Source organism: Mus pahari, chromosome 5 (genome assembly GCF_900095145.1).
Source record: "Mus pahari chromosome 5, PAHARI_EIJ_v1.1, whole genome shotgun sequence".
NCBI classification, from domain to species: Eukaryota; Metazoa; Chordata; class Mammalia; order Rodentia; family Muridae; genus Mus; species Mus pahari.
This window is the reverse complement of record NC_034594.1, coordinates 57,004,706-57,017,563: the sequence shown is the minus strand read 5'-3', so window position 1 is coordinate 57,017,563 and position 12,858 is coordinate 57,004,706.

The following is a 12,858-nucleotide window of genomic DNA, read 5'->3' as shown; positions in this document are numbered from 1 at the left end:
CTTCTTCCTTCTTCTTCTTCTTCTTCTTCTTCTTCTTCTTCTTCTTCTTCTTCTTCTTCTTCTTCTTCTTCTTCTTCTTCTTCTTCTTCTTCTTCTATTACTATACATAAGTAGCTGTCCTCAGATGCACCAGAAGAGGGTGTCAGATCTCATTACGGGTGGTTGTAAGCCACCATGTAGATGCTGGGATTTGAACTTAGTACATTCAGAAGAGCAGTCAGTGCTCTTACCTGCTGAACCATCTCACCAGCCCTGCAGTTTTCCTCTTACTGCTTGCTGCCTAGCCTGGTCTAAGATGTTACGCTCCAGGGCCCTTCTTAAAGGCATGGGTGAAGAACCATTGAATAAAACTCAAGAGAGCAGCTGAGATAATGGCTCAGCTCTTGGGAGGCTGAAGCAGGAGAATTGCTTCAAGTAAGCTAAAGACTAATAAGACTTAACAAAAGATAACCTCAAAAAAGCAAAATGTGATATTTGCCTAAAAGAATAAGGTCAAGAACAGCAGTTGCTGAGGACAGAACCAAGACTGGTCCTGCTTAGTGTAACTTGAACCCTCTTCCACCTACTCTGTGGCTCTAATTTATACCAGTCACAAAATATCCTATTCTGGCTGAGCACAATGCCCCACTTGCAATGCTCTCAGACCACCTGAAGAGTCCCCTAAAGTTCATTTGACTTCTGTCAAGAGCCATCCTATATTATTTCTGACCCATTCCAGTTTCTCCAGTTTAATTCCCAGGCATCTGAGGGTGACAATGAAGTGCTTACCTGACACCGAAGAAGCCCTGGGATAGCCCCCAGGAGTGCATAAACGGAAGCACAGTATGACTTGCTTGTAATTCCGGTACTCTTAGGTGGAGGCAGGAGGATTAGAAGTTCAAATTCAATGTATTCATTCTGAACTATGCCAGATTTAAGGTCATGCTGTGGTACATGAGACTGAATCACAGAGCATGGGGGTACAGGGAGAGGGCTCAGTGGGTACTAGGGTTTGCTGAGCAAGCCCAACAACCTGAATTCAAGCCAGAGAGCCTGGCTGAAAAGCCAGATTTGGTGGATGGATGCAGTCACAGCACTTCTATGGCAAGTTGGGAGGCAGAGACAGAAGAATCAGCCAGAAGCTTATGGGGCAGGAAGCCTGAAGTTCACTGTGCAGCATTGACGAAAACCAACAGGGATCCTGACTCAGTAAACAACTCCTAAAAGCTATCTTGACCTCCACACATGCGCCATGACATATTGACAACTGCACAATGCACTTGCACCCCTAAGTCACCTCTCTTTTCTGGCTTCAGAATTCCTTTTGACAACTTTACTGACCAAGCTAGACGCACAACCACATGCCCGTTGTTCTACTCTATCTATTGCTATGAAAAACCACTGACCAAAAACAATTTGGGGAGGAAAGGGTTTATTGGCTTCCCTAGTCTACTCTCAGTCCATCAGTGAGGGAAGACAGGGCAAGGAGTCAAGCAAGACAGGAACCTAAAGATAGGAACCAAAGCAGAGACCATGGAGGGGTGCTGCTTGCTGGCTTATTCCCAGTGGTTTGCTCAACTTGTTTTCTTAAAAAAACCAAGGACCACCTTCTCAGGGTGGCATGACAAACAGTGGTCTGGTCCCTTCTACATTAATTATTAATTTTTAAAATGTCCATGGACTCACCTCCCATCAGTCTGATGGAAGCATTTTCTCAGTTGTGGTTCCTCTTCTCTGGTCACCCTGATTTGTGTCTGTCTGGACCAAAGGAAACTCCAGTTCCTCAGACTCAAAAGGCACTCCTAGACTATTGGAGGACTTATGGGTGGTTAGATAAAAGCCAGTATTCCTCAAGAACTTGTGAAGCCTATTTCCCTCTACTGGAAGATTTCCCTTATCGTCGTCAGAAGGGACAAAAAGCTGTGGTACCTAGCAGCATATCACAGTACATGCTGGTCTCCAGGCTCCCTCAGCATCACAAGTATCTGTTACACATCTTAAAGTCCTTCTCTCCTCCTCCCTTACCCTAAACTCCCTCCAGCTCATGGGCTTCCCTCCCCTAATTACTCTTTCCTTATAACCGGGCTATTTTTGATATGCCTCCCCTGCCTCCCTACCCACTCCTCTCTCTCTGCTATACTCTGCTTCTCTCATGGCCAGGTTCAGTCTACTTCTCTGTTTTTCTGTCTGTCTCTGTCTGCCTCTGTCAGTCTCTCTGTTTCTGTCTCTCTGTTCTCTTTCTGTCCTCTCTCTGTCCTCTCTCTGTCCTCTCTCTCTCTCTCTCTCTCTCTCTCTCTCTCTCTCTCTCTCTCTCTCTCTCTCTCTTTCTCTCTGTCCTCTCTCTCCCCTCAGGACTCTTCCAGAAGCCTCTGGCTGTTCTCTCTCATGTCTACAATACAAACTTCCACTTAACCATAACTATAGATCAGCCAGGCCTTTAGTTTATACAGTGTCAAGGTGACAAAAGCCAGCATATCTGTTGTTATTTTTTTCTTTTCAGGGCTTCATCTAAACTCAACATGCTGCTGCCTCCACCTCTCAGATGCTGGGCTTCTTTGTTTCTTATTGGGTTTTGTTTGTTGGGCACCTGTGGGGATTAAACCAAGGCTATTTTATGCTAATAATATGCTAATAAGGTACTCTACCACTGAGTTACATCTTTACCCTTTTCTTTTCCTCCTCCTCCTTCTTCCACCACCACCTCTTCTTCTTTCTCTTCCTCTTCCTTTTCCTCCATTTTGGTTCTAGACATTTGTCAGGCAGCGGGTGTGGGGGAATAAAGGAGGTGGGAGAGAACCCGCTTCCTGCCAGAGTTTCAGTGCTCTGGGCTGGCAGATGCGGAGGACTGCCTCGTGCTCTCCACACAGCCCCAGATGGGCGTCCGGCTGTGTGAAGCCACAGACCCTGTCCTTAGGGGGTTGAGGGTGGACAGGGAGCAGTCCGAGGTCTCTGGGCCTCACGGAGGCCAGAGATAACAAGTTCTCAGTCTCGGACATCCCAGATGCCGCTGTATGTTGCAGAAGAGCTGAGAACAAAGTGCCCCCACCCCCACCCCCGTAGGCAGCTCAGTCAGCCCCAGGGGAAAGAGGAAAGGGCAGGGAGAGAGGAAGCACTGGGTGCATGGTTGGAGCACAGGAAGGCCTTCTGGTGGGAGGTTAGACTCCGGCTCTTTAGGGGAAAGCCTATTCCATCTTTCAAGCACAGTGGGCCTTGATGAACAGAGACAGTCTATGGTTTTAGAGCTTTATTGTAGAAAGGCAGGGAGAAAGAGAGAAGGTAGAAAGAGGTAGAGGGCTGGCCATGGCCATGTGGAGAGGAGGGGTGGAAGGGAGGGGAGAAGGAGAGATAGAGATGAGAATAAGAAAGGTGAGAGCTTAGAGAGAGAGAGGAGGGGCCAAGTAGCCCCTTTTATAGTGGGCTGGGCTACCTTGCTGTTGCAGGGTAGCTGTGGGGAGGAGCATACCCAGCTATTGTCAGGTAACTGTGAGGGTGGAGTCTAGCTAGAACACCAGGAGCTTGGGGCTTTGTCTGCATAGTCTCAGAATTATGGAGTTGGGGGCTCTGTGGTGTCAGGTGCCTGTCTCTGGGAAAGTGGCTCACTGTTCTGTCCCTTGTAGAGTTTTCTACTGGGTCTCCAGAGCAAGCCTCGCTCAACCAAAACAGGCCGCCTTTCACGGCCCCACAGAGGTGGAGCCCAAGATTTTGTGCATGCTAAGCACACCCAACCACTGAACTAAATTTTCTGAAGTCTAAATTTTCTATGGTCCGTATTTTTGTTTTTTTGATATGCAAGACTTGGGAGCTGAACTCAGGGCCTTGTACGTGCTGGGCAAATCAACCACTACTGAACTACACTGCAGTCTCTATACCAAGCAATTTGATCTAAAGAAAATGAGAAGCTTTAAAAATTGTTCCAGATGGAAGTCTCTCTGACCTTCCTTCATCTCTGTTCTCTCTTCTTGCCTGGAAGAGTTCCCTTATCTGCCCAAAGTCCACACTTAACAAAAGAAACACTCACCTCTAGTCCTTTCTCAGAGCTCCCAGCAGCTAAATCCACATCGCAGGAACACAGAAGTCACAAGGAAGGACAGATCATTAGGGGTGTTTGTGTAGGGGCCAGGGCAGGACATCATTGTCTTCCTCTATCGATTTCCACCTTACTTTCTGGAAATAGTCTCTTGATGAACCAGAAGCTTTTGTCTAGGCAAGCTGACCAGTGACCTCTTTCAATCCATCCATCTCCGCCCGACAACATTACAGTTAAAGGCATGCACAACCATGCATACCTGGCTTTTAACTTTTTACATGGGTGGTGAGATTTGAGCTAAGCTCCACATGTTTGTAGAGTAAATTTTCTTACCCACTGAGCCACTTCCCCAGCCCAGAACCATGATTTTAAATTCCTCCCTTTGTGCATTAATAGATCTAGTTATCTCTGCTTTCCTATTTATTTATTTATTCAGTTATTTTTAGGTTTTAGATTTGTTGCATTTTGTTTTGTTGAGGCAAATTCACAGGTAGCCCACTCTGTCCTTGAACTTGCCAAGTAGCCGAGGATGCCTTTGATTGCCTGATCCTCCTGCCCTTTCCTCCTCCATGCTCAGGTGACAGCTGGACTTGCTCAACTATTACACCAGGTAGGGCTTTCTGCCTTCACTTTCAGTGTGTCTCTTTTGATTTGGATCAAGACTCCTGCTAGACTCTGCTTAGACACTGAATCACCCAAGGAATGCTTGTCTGTCTAACTCATCGCCTGCAAGGATAAGAGTGACAGAGGCAGGCAACTCTCAGCTCTTTACTCTCCTCTCTCTCTCTCTCTCTCTCTCTCTCTCTCTCTCTCTCTCTCTCTCTCTCTCTCTCATAGCACCAAAGGTCTTCATCCTTTTCCAGAACATGTGATCACCTTGGATTCCAGGAACAGCCAGAGGTTCACAAGACAGACTGCCTGTCCAATGGTAGCACTTCTCTAGATGTCGAGATGTCGAGGCTGACCACCATGAGACCACACTTTGGCTGACCACGAGACCATGCTTTGGCCTGGATTGCTTCATTAGACACATTCTCATCCCATAACTCAGTTCTTCCTCTCTTTAAACCTAAAACTCATGTCCATACCTGACAAACTTCCCAAAGTGTTCCTTAGAACTTTTCTCTCTGCTGGTCAACATTTCTCATCTACTTAATTGGCATATGGGGGTGGGGGGCTGAGCCTAGCTTATTAGGGCTAGAGCTAGGGCTATTGTCTTAAAACACTGTTTACAGGAACATGTAATAAGAGTCCTTTTAAGTGCCTGTCAACCTGTGGTCATATCTGTTGCTCGTTATACCATGGTCAGAGCAGGGCTGGTTTCTGGATAGGCTGGAGAAGTACTTGCATCTTCATGATAGTGACCGTATATGTAACTCCCGTTTTCCCTTAGGAGTAATTGTAAGAGAGACTGAATGGATGAGAAATTGAAGAAGGAATAATTCTTCAATGTATTTATATTATTGCTGGAGCAATAAACTGGTCCCCAAGTGTTTGAGGTTCAAGCCAAGTGTTTGACCTGGAAGGAGGCCTTTGTTTTTTGTTTTGTTTTTTTTAAACAAGCTTAGCACATCCACCAGAAGACCAATGGACTCCTCAGATCACTGCTACTGAGCATGACTGTGAGAATTAGGAATTGCAACTGTAACCGAATTAAAATAAATCTCTATGATCAGTGGTGAGCATCAAAAGGGAATGATGGGGATTTTGCAGGGTTGATAGGCGGGTGCAAGACTGCCAGGCTAGGATAGTTTATTCTGTAAATAAATGGGTTATGTTAAAATAGCACCCTCCTCCCCTACCATAACAGATCAGCACTTCTTCATATTAGATGGTCGTATTTTCTGCAACAGCAGTCACTGGTTTGATGACATAAGCATCCGTTCTGGTTCTCATTTGGTGACAAGTTCTGTTCCTTGGACAGTCTCAAGCACAGAAGTGTATTTTGGTCTAAAATTTTCTTGCTGGCCATACCAAGATTTAAATAGGAAGAAAACCAAAGTTTCTTACAAGACTCTCTGAGAAACACTGCCTGTTGGCTTCAGGGCCCTTAACCGGAATCTTGACAAGGTGAATATTCATGACTGGGACCTTGAAGGTTGTAGCCAGGGAAGTATAAAGAAGCTTGTAATAGGAAAAGCTGCAGAAAACTAGGTCAGTGTAAGAACTGGTGGAAGAAATAACTAAGTCAACAATAAATATGCAGACCTCCCCAAGGTCACAAACTGGAGGAGCTTAGTCTGAAAAGCTTCTTAACTTGCAGCTGCTCCCAGTCTTCTCTGTGACCCTTCGGAGAGTGTCCTGACCTTCACTGCCCTGTTCACCTGCTCCATCAATCCCATATCCCCTCTGGGAAGTCGGTTATACATTTTTTTTTTCCTGGCTCATTTTGTGACAGTGTTCCAGGAAAGAATAGAACCTACCCTCCAGGTGGAGACCTGCCATGGTCACTTCCCTTAAGAGTTAGTCCAGTTAAACAGGTCACCCCCTGGCTAAGAGACCACGCCTCAGAGAAGCAGGCCCACCTTAAACTGACCAGAGGATGAATTAATTCTTCCTTGAATGGGACCACACCTCTGCTCTGTAGCTGTCCTGTAGTCTATGCTGAGGTCTGACCAGATCTGCCAGCCTTTCTGATTTCTGACTCAAAAAGGCATAACTATTCCTTTTGTCTTTCTCTTTTGGATGCTGGCCAGAGCCCAAGCGTGTTTCTCTGGTACTTGTACATTTGTACACTCTTCCTCTAACGCTCCCCTCCCTGCCATATGGCTGTTTAACTACCATGTATCTAACATCCACCCTGGCTGAACCCTCAAGAGGCACGGGTTTTCTCCTCCTTCTGTTTTCTGCTCTCCTTGGGGGCAGTTGCTGAGATTTATAGTTTGCCTGCCCTGGGGTTTTTCTTCTAATATTTAATGTGGTTCTGGAATGTCAGTACTCACTTTTGATCCTAGCAGTTTAAATGCAAAGGCAGGTGGATCTCTTTCAGTCTGAGGCCAGCCTGTTTAACACAGGAGGTTCAGGACAGCCAAGGCTACCCAGAAAGACCCTGTTTCAAAATAAACAAACAAATAAAACAAGACCAACCAACCAACCAACCAACAAAGGAAGCCGGGCGTGGTGGTGCACGCCTTTACTCCCAGCACTTGGGAGGCAGAGGCAGGCGGATTTCTGAGTTCGAGGCCAGTCTGGTCTACAGAGTGAGTTCCAGGACAGTCAGGCCTACACAGAGAAACTGTCTCGAAACAACAACAACAAAAAACCCAAAAAATTGAAAAACAAAAACAAATGAAAACAAAAGTAAAATATCCCTGGAGTTTCCGTTTCAGCCTGTTCTTAAATGACACCAGTTACAGCAACAGGACTGTGTGAACCGGCAGCTTCTGCTGAAAAGGATCTGGATTTGCTAAGTCAGCTCCTCTTCCTGCCTTCTGCTGAGCTGCTGCTGGTCCTGCCCAGCGTGATACTGTGAATCAGCTCAGGGCTGGGAGAGGCTTCCTGGAGATACCCAGGATTGGGAAAGCAAGGCACACCTAGACTGTGAGCCACATTCATCTCCAGCTCAGCTTGCCCTTACAGAGCGCTCACTTGCTCACTTGCTTGCTGGTCTGTGGCCACTTTCAGCACCTCACGCTTTAGGTGAGCTTTGATGAACTGGAATGTGAAGAGACTGTGGCCGTAACCAGTTGCAGCTATATTGTCTTCCATTGGGAATTTTACAAAACCCTCTCTTCCTCTTCTTATAAAGCCACAAGTGTCATTACCAAACCTCCAGCCCCAAGATCACAACAGTCCTAATTACCTAGCAAAGACCCCAGCTCCTAATATTACTACCATGTGAATTTGGGAATTAATTTCCAACAGCCAAATGCTGGAGGCACATACCTAAAACATAGTAGGGTGCATAGTAGGTGACTCATTTTTATCCATTATGTCATGTAAAGAAATCCATAACCTTGCCTGATGGGGGAAAGATATTTTGTTTGAAATGTCAAAACCAGTCCAGTTGCTATGGGCCACCAGAGGTCGGTGGGTACCCTCCATACAGCAGAGGGCATTCAGCTTCTGCTCACTCATATGTGGACCATGGACCTCTTTATGAGTTCTTCTTGTAACTCATCACTCCATAAGATCTGTCGCTAAATCCAGGCCCTTCCGACCTGTGTTCTATTCTCATATCTCCTCTATCTTCTCAGCCAGCACCCTCTCTCTCCCTTACCTTACTGTGATTCGTGTCCATGGTGGGATTCCTTTTGCTGCTGGCTTAGCCACCGACTGAATGGCTTTGTCCTTTGGGTCATTACTCAAGACAAGGATTACATCCATTTCTGTAAAGTCTTTATTCGGAGATATACCACTGAGCTAGGTGTGCTGATGCATACCTGCAACCCCAGAACCTCTTCTCAAGACGTCAGACAGAGGAGGAAATTCAGGGTCATCTTTGGCTACATAGTGAGTTTGGGACCAACCTGGGCTACATGAGACTCTGTCTGAACAAAACAAACACGTACAAACAGAAAACATTTTTTTCTAACCAACACTTGGGAGAGAGACTGAGGCAAGGAGATACTCTGAGCTATAGAATGAGGCCGCCTTGTCTCTAAAGAAAAAGGGACATCTGAGATGTTTTGTCAAAGGTATAAAAAAAAAGATCCCTTGTGCATGCTGAACCAGTATTGTCCCTGGTTTGCTTAGAGACAAACAGGTATGATTGCTTTGGGGACTGTTCCTGGGAGAGACAAAACTAAAGAGGGAAGCCAGGGACAATCAGGAAGAGAGCAAATCTCATTCTTCTGGTCCCCAGTCCTGTGGTTAGAGCAAGGAGAGCAAGAGGGAGCCATTGCTGGGGTAAGGGCTGGGCTGCTGTGCATCACAGAGGGGAGCAAGTAGCCCTGCCAGAGGCAGGGGCAGCTCTTCCGACATTCCCATGGATCTTGGCAAGATCAGCATCTTGCAGTGTGGCACCAGATCAGAACAGGGGTCAGGCTCTTTCTGAAACCTTCTTGGGCAATGTTCCTTGAGACTCAAGGGATAGAAACAAGGCAGGTGACTGCCACTGAGGTGTGTGGCTTTGGGGCAGATGTCCACTTAGGGCTCACAGAAAGGATTAGATTGTAATGGCATTCACGTTGTCATGTGAGTTAATGAAGGCTTGTAGATACTGCTACTATGGCTTAAAGGGAAAATATTGAGGTTTGCTCTGTCTGGCTTGAGGTAGAGAAAGACGTGATACTGTCTGGCGCTTCTAGTCTGCCGGAGTTCTGTTGTGTTGTTTTAGTCTGTAGAAGGGAAAAGCTCAAGGGAGAGGAAGAATATGTTGAGTGGTTATGGGAATGTACTCAGGCATAGACAAGGGGCAGGCAGGAAGAAACAGACAGGGATATGAGACCACAGACACTTCCCAGCTGTACCATCCCCATTCTTCAGCATCATGTTGGGTACTGGAGGGTCTCCCTTGAGCTATAGCAAACTGATAACTTACTTTGTTCTGTAGCTGGGAAAGATGGAGTTCTATGGACTCCCCCCTTTCTCTCTTTTCTTCTCTCTCCCCTTTCTCCTTTTCTCCTTCTCCCTCTCCCCCTCTGTATATACATATATGTATATATGTGTATATATGTATATGTATGTATATATATATATATGCATATGTGCATGTGTGTATATGTGTATGTATCTGTGTGTCTCTAAGTGACAGGATCTCTCTCTGACCTGAAGCTTACTGATGAGGCTGACCAGATCTCATCAACTCCCAGGAATCCCCCTGCTGCTGCCTCCCCAGTGTGTACAAGGGGATTACTTAGAAGGCTGCTATCATTCCTTTGATGAGAGTTCTACCTTGCACATGTATGTTGATAGGTCAATTTGATTGTATATCAATTATATCCTTAAAACAAAATGAAAAGGAATTAATGCTTTATGAAATGAAAAGGCATTAAATGATGTGACTCCCAAGGAATCATGTACAGGGTTAGTTTCTGTTAAAATCATTATAGGAGTTGATTATATTTAAAACCAAAAAAACAAAAAAAAAAAACAAAAAAAAAAAACCCAAAAAAACCCGAAGAAACCTAAATATGTAAAACAGCACCACAGGGGCTGGTGAGATGGCTCAGTGGGTAAGAGCACCCGACTGCTCTTCCAAAGGTGCAGAGTTCAAATCCCAGCAACCACATGGTGGCTCACAACCATCCTTAGCAAGATCTGACTCCCTCTTCTGGAGTGTCTGAAGACAGCTATAGTGTACTTACTTAAAATAAATAAATAAATCTTTAAAAAAAAAAAAAAAAAAAAAACAGCACCACAAAATACTGACAGTTAGGATTTCCAGATGGATGATGTTATTGAGAAGGTTTTAACTTAAAGTTTTTTCCTATATCTTACTTTTTATTGTTATATATTCTAATTTATTCATATGTTTTGCCTGAGTATATGTATGTGTATATGTGGTTTTGCCTATATGTATGTATGTATGCATGTATGCATGCATGTATGTATGTGTATCACATATGTGCCTAGTACCAGTAAAGGCAGGAAGGTGTCAGATCCCCTGAAGGTTGTCATAAGCCACCTGCTGTGGCTGCTGGGAACTGAACTGGGGTCCTCTGATAGAGCAGTAAGGTTTCTTAGCCGCTGAGCCATCTCTCCATCCCTGTATCTTACCTTTATAATCCTCTTCTGTTTGGTTGGAGATAGAATCTCATGCTGTAGCCCCAGCTGCCCTGGAACTTATGATATAGTCCGTGTTACTTACTTGCAGCCATCCTCCTGCCTTACTTGGTACCTTTGCAGGGCTTCTGAATTTCTTTATAACCCAGTTCCAAACATGAGAAAGGAATCAAGCAGGTCTCCCTGTGGGCAAGGGTCATACTAAACGCAGAATACTCTGGACTGTTACACATATATTTGTGATGTGGAACTATCATAGTTGCTAATGTTTATTGAGACCTTGCTATGTGCAGGCATTGTGCTAAATGTTTATATGCAACAGTTCATATGTAACAAGTCACCGGGAAAGGGTTTCTGTCGTGTGTCTTACTTAGTGGAACAAGGGACGAAGACTCTGACAGGTGCAGCCTTATTGAGGCCACATAAAGGGATCTGCCTGACTCCAGAGCTAGTTTTTTTTTTTTTTTTTTTTAAGTTAGATAGTCACGGTTGGCTTAGGAACAACCTCCTCCGAGGATAGAGTCAAACACTAAGCTTCATTCAGCCTATACTCAACTGTGAGTTGTGATGTCACCACACGTCTGTCTTAGGAGAGGCAGACGGACAGCACTGTCCTATTTTTGTAGAAATGCCATTGAAATGGGTTCATTGTTTCTTTAAAACCCAGCTCCCTGTGAGCCAACCAATTGTCTGCAGACAGTTGAAAACAGCTCTCACACCATGGGTGAAGAAGTCCCCCGTGACAATCATGGCAGCAGGAGGCGGCTTAGGTTACCCAACTCCCTATCCTAACTGCCAACAAGGATAATGAGTTCAGGTGAGGACGCGGCCTGCTCAGAATTCAGCGTTTGTTTTCTCTTTTGAAGTTGTGAATCACCTCTTTTGTTCCCCTGGTGGTTTAAAAAATTTGCTTTTTAGGCAGATTGAATAGTTGATTTCAAATACTAATTTCCATGCTTGCCATTCAGGGTTTTATTATGCTACTCAGATAATAGATGAGCAAACGCATGAGACTTTTGCTGATAACTGTAAATACACATGTGCATATGTTTGTGTATGCGTATATATGTGTGTGTATTAGTATGCATATGTGTATGTGTGCATATGTATGTGTTGATGGTATCTGTGTATGTGGTGTGTGCACAGGTGTGGTATGCCAGTGCCCTCACCTGTCATGTGCACCCTGAGGCCCGAGGAGGATGTTCCATGTCCTTTCTATAGCATTCTCCATCTTGCTTTTCCAGACAGAGTCTGTCGCTGAGCTGAAGCTCACTCTTTAGAAAGGCTGGCTGACCAGAGAGCGCCTAGGATCTCTGCCCTACCACATTGGGCTAACTGACTCCTACAGTTGCAATGTCTGACTTTTACATGAGTGTTGGGGACTTGAACTCAGGTCCCTTAAAATCAAGTCCTCTTGTTTGCACAGCAAGTATTCTTATCCATCTGGAAAACCATTTCCCGAGCCCCATTGTTGATGCTTTATATGAAGCAATTGTTAGCACATTTGGAGCTCACACATCCTCCTATCTCCAACCTATTGTGTACTCCAGGAAAAGCATGACTCTCAGATAAAGCCAAGAGTATTAAAAAAAAACTACCTGCCAAACGTCACCTCTAGATTGGGGCAGAGCCACTCCAGCTGTGTGTTGTCCTTGTTAAAAGACAAAGCTGCTACACTTGTGCCGCTTTTGCTCCCTGTACAGTGCCAATTCCTCACAACCTGAGTGTAAGAGAAAATTCACAGGTCTCTCTCATTTTGATTTCAATCAAAACATAGCTCTTCAGTCATGGGGGTGGGGTGGGGTGGGGAAGAGCAGTGGACAGCGCTGAGTATGACAAGGCATAAAGTAAGTTAGAAAAAGCAACAGGCAGCAGGCTACCAGCAATCACTGCAATGGCAGCCTCTAGACTGTCTTCACCACAGACCGTATTTTGTTTTCTGTTTTCATGGTAGAAGCAAATTGGACAGGTTAGTAAATGGTCCTAGCATCTGTCTCCCATCTGAGCACTGGAGCGTGTGTCAGAGATTAAGCAACAGCACGAATAAGAAAAAACCTCCTCCAAGCTCACGGTGCCTCGTGCCTGTAAGCCCAGCACTTGAAACAGTAAAGTCAAGGCTAGCCTGGGCTACACAGTGAGACTCTGCCCCCCCCCCCCCAGAACAAACCAAACAGATAAGAAAGTCA